Source organism: Pseudoliparis swirei, chromosome 4 (assembly GCF_029220125.1).
Source record: "Pseudoliparis swirei isolate HS2019 ecotype Mariana Trench chromosome 4, NWPU_hadal_v1, whole genome shotgun sequence".
Lineage (NCBI taxonomy): Eukaryota > Metazoa > Chordata > Actinopteri > Perciformes > Liparidae > Pseudoliparis > Pseudoliparis swirei.
This window is the reverse complement of record NC_079391.1, coordinates 29615291-29619806: the sequence shown is the minus strand read 5'-3', so window position 1 is coordinate 29619806 and position 4516 is coordinate 29615291. Positions and strand designations below refer to the sequence as shown.

At 42.7% G+C, this 4516-nt stretch overlaps 1 non-coding gene across 1 annotated transcript; it reads right to left on the bottom strand.

Annotated features, from left to right (window-relative positions):
- Window positions 1-4031: 4031 nt before the first annotated feature.
- Window positions 4032-4104, bottom strand: trnat-ugu (transfer RNA threonine (anticodon UGU)). Its single transcript has one exon. It is a non-coding gene; the product is annotated as a tRNA-Thr (tRNA).
- Between the last annotated feature and the right edge of the window lie 412 nt (window positions 4105-4516).

The following is a 4516-nucleotide window of genomic DNA, read 5'->3' as shown; positions in this document are numbered from 1 at the left end:
TATAAAAATACTTGACTCTAATATTTTTAAAGATAAGAAAACAAGAATGGTGACCTTGACTTTATCCAAAATTCTCTTCCCTGTTCTGTGTATAGATGCAAATGAGCACATCTTCAATTAGATTTCATCATTTGCATAAGTGTCAAAACACTAATACACAAACAATGTATTGACTTAATACAAATAATCCAGTGGGGATGTTTCATGTTTTTACCTTTGTGTTAAAATGTTGACCTTCTTCACCCGCATGTGTCTGAACACAGCTTCGCTGTCATCTCGTTTGTTTTCCACCCTTTTTTGTCGAAGTTTCTGACTCTGGAGGAGACGGGAGACGATGGGGGGACGTGGTCGGGTCGGGGGAGGAGGAGGAGGAGGAGGAGGAGGAGGAGGATCGGGAAAGATGGGCGACGGTGACCGCGTGTCACCAGGTTCACCCCGTCGAGCTGTAATTCACCTGACATTTTCACATGCGCTTAATTGCCATTCATTCTATAATCGAGCACATTGTGCTCGTAATGGCAGGAAATGTCAAGTCAGCTTTTAAAAAGGGGGCGGAGCCTCGCAAATTGCTTTTCCTTTTAGGTGAAAATATACACCTCGGTCCCCCAGGCGAGGCTCGGAGCCACGCGATTGGCCCTGTTGACGTGTGTGATTTTCTACCTGATTCATCACGCCAAAGGTTGTGCTACGGTACCACCCCCCCCCCCTCCCCCGGTGGCTCAAAACACATCATCTACCTCCACGCGCTCTTATTTAAAAAGGTGACACACCGAGTTAGCTCAACAGATTTTATATGATTCTTCCTGATGTTATTTTGTGTATCGCCCCCCCCCCTCCCCCGCAGGCTCTGTGTCACCTTTAAGGTGTTTTACAAACTTTTTTCAGACGCAGTGATTAACAGGAGCGATGATGCTGAAGAAGGGAAAGGACAAAGGAATTACGATAATGAACACTTGGAGAAGTCGAGCTGAAGTGCCGCACGAGCTGTAATTAAAGAATGTCACTTTGCGCCTGTGTTTTGAGCGGCTGTGATAAAAGGTTCAAGTTGCTCTAAAGTTGATTGTGTTTTTTCTTCTTCTTCATCTGCAAAGACGTGCGGCTCATTTAATGTTCACAGCCTCGGTGTAAAAGGCTTTTTCTTACATCTCAAGATCATCTCGCCAACGCCTTATTTCTTCATCCGTCTTCACACACATAAGAGAAAATACAAAATGCCCGCGCGACTAAATCGACCGTTTACGGGCCCTCGATGCCAATCTCTCGTCTTCATCAGAAATCGTTCACAAAACGGCCAGAAAAGTGTTCAAAGTCATTGTAAGATAACCTTGATATTTGAGAAGCCACAACACGCGGCAACACACAAAAGGCACCGCGAAGAAGGCGAGAGGAGGAAGGGAGGGGGAGGAGAGGGGGGTGATGAAGGAGGAAGAGGAGGAGGAGGAGGGAGAATAAATGACATTCGACTCTGAGGTCCACCTTGGCCACCTGATTGCTCCAAAATGAGAGCAATGCCCCAACCCAAGAACGAAAAGAAAAAGAGAGGGAAAAATCAATACGGCGCAATTAAACACAAAGCATGGCTCTGTGGAGCTGAGGGGGATTTGTTATTTATTAAATTCACTCCTCCACCTCCTTCGCCCCCCCCCCCCCATAACCCCCATAACTCCTCAGTCTTTAATGCATGAGCCCCCCCCCCCCCCTCGCTCCCGTCTTCTCTTCAGGTGATCTGACCTTTGTGGTTCGGACAGGACTGGAACGATTGCGAGAGAAGACTGGGGGTGGAGAGGAGGGGGGGGGGGAGTCAGGAGTGTTCTGGCGTATTGATCCGACCCCCCCCCCCCCCACACACACACACGTAAAGCTTTGCAGCTGAAGACAAGGTGCTTTTGGTTTTGGAGAGGAAGGCGAGTGGCTCTGGAATGTTTCTCTCGCCGCTGTGGTCACGCCGCAGGGTCAAAACCTTTAGATCAGAGGTGCATTTAAAAACAACAACAACAAAACTTGATACAAACATCTGCAGCGTTTATCAGTCGTCATGCACCAGACCGCCGCACAGGGGCCTTCTGCGGCGAATACCTGAGACGTTTTGACGCGGTTGTGATATTTCCGTTAAACAGCGGTCTGACACCACAGCCGAGCTCCAAGTCCAAGAAGAAGAAGGGACGCGAGGGTTCCTCTAGTCCCCGATCCGACGGAGCGCCTCTTTTTTGTTCAATTGCTCCATCAGACACTTTGCTGTGTCTTTTTTCATTTGATTTCTTATCGTTGCTATAGGCAACCACGGGATGAAACCACAAATACACCCTGAACTATCGTTAAAACAAGCCACCCAAAATCTCAAACGCAGCACTAAATTGCCTCCCGCCGCTGAGCATTCAGATCCCGGTGACTCCGGCTATCCGGCAAAATTCACCTCAATGAGAAAAATATTCTGTCTGGCGCTCGGAGCAAATTCTTTTCTTCTTCTTCAAATTGATATGTTCAGGGCGCTCGTGGAGCAGAAAGCAACGCAAACACACAAGCGGCGGGCAAAACGCTTCGCTCTCATTTAAATCAATTACCAGGAGCCGCCCCGGGCTGCAACACACGCTCTGCCTGCTCAGGGTCTTAAAGGTCACCAAGTTGCACCGTCCATATATTACAAACTCATTTACACAATGTATTCATTATGTTTTCCTCTGGAATCCTATCAACAACAACAACATAAACAACATAAAAAAACGCACTGAAATAATATTCCTCTTTGCATACAAGCAGTGTTTTGGGTGATATATATATATATTTATATATATATATATATATAAATACAGGACTGTCTCAGAAAATTAGAATATTGTGATGAAGTTCTTTATTTTCTGCAATGCAATTAAAAAAACAAAAATGTCATGCATTCTGGATTCATTACAAATCAACTGAAATATTGCAAGCCTTTTATTCTGATTTATTGCTGATTATGGCTTACAGCTTAAGAAAACTCAAATATCCTATCTCTAAATATTAGAATATCATGAAAAAGTATACTAGTAGGGTATTAAACAAATCACTTGAATTGTCTAATTAACTCGAAACACCTGCAAGGGTTTCCTGAGCCTTGACAAACACTCAGCTGTTATAAATCTTTTTTTAACTTGGTCTGAGGAAATATTAAAATTTTATGAGATAGGATTTTAGAGTTTTCTTAAGCTGTAAGCCATAATCAGCAATATTAAAAGAATAAAAGGCTTGCAATATTTCAGTTGATTTGTAATGAATCCAGAATGCATGACATTTTTGTTTTTTTAATTGCATTACAGAAAATAAAGAACTTCATCACAATATTCTAATTTTCTGAGACAGTCCTGTATATATAAATACACGAGTACAACAGACGGCTCTTATGGAGGACTTAAAATATATACATTTATTTAAGCATTTATTTATACATTTATTTAAGCATTTATTTCTGTATTTATACATTTATTTAAGCATTTATTTATACATTTATTTAAGCATTTATACATTTATTTAAGCATTTATTTAAGCATTTATTAAAGCATTTATTTATTTATTCCTATATTTATTCATGCATTTATTTATTTGTTTATTTATTTATACTTAAGTCCTTTTGAGTCCTCCGTAGCCTCTTACACAGACAGCATAAGAGCGTCGAAGGTCTCCTGAGGGAAACATCCGACTCTTTAGCTCCACCATGTTTAATCTTCGTCTCTCTGGTTAAGTAGCGACCAGTTGGTTTATCAGCTGAACCAGAACATTAAATCAATTTCGAGGTTAATTGAGTTGAGTGATAATTCTGTGTGGACTTTATGGACACCTTTCTCATTACACATCGTTATTTGACCCGCCAGTAGACCTCCCCGTTAAAACACAATCAAATGTAGTTGTTTCCAGCAAAGCTCCTCCAACACCAGACGATTAACTGTTCCCCGTGTTCATTTTGATTGGCTGTGCTACTAAAACACTGTATTAAAGCTTTAGTTATCTTATAATTCAGGTCATTATTTGTGGCTACTAGTTATTCAGAAACATAAAAGAGGCTCTAATGAGAATTGAACTCATGACCCCTGGTTTACAAGACCAGTGCTCTAACCACTGAGCTATAGAGCCACATGTGCACAAGAGCCACATATTCAGGTGTGGTACCTGAATAGGTCAACAAGTTAAGTGTGTTTAAGGTGTGTCCTTAGCATCAGCCGCTTGAATACATAAACTGTTCACATGATGAAACGATGTGCTAATCTAAATGAATATAGAAAAAGGTGTAAAAATACTGACTGGAGGGAAAATGTAATGTGGACTCGCCCCGCCGGCGTCTTTGAGGCCGGCTTCGTCTTGTGAGAGCTGGATTCCACCTTTAAGAGCGGGTTAATCTGACAGAATGAACTGCCGATGCCACGGCGACCCCTCACTCAGCGGTAATCGATGCAGACCGCACCGCCGCCCCATGCGTCACGCTCTGCTGCAGTAAACGGACGTCTGACTCCTGCAGAAAGCGGCCTTGTTGTCCATCTGTTGGAAC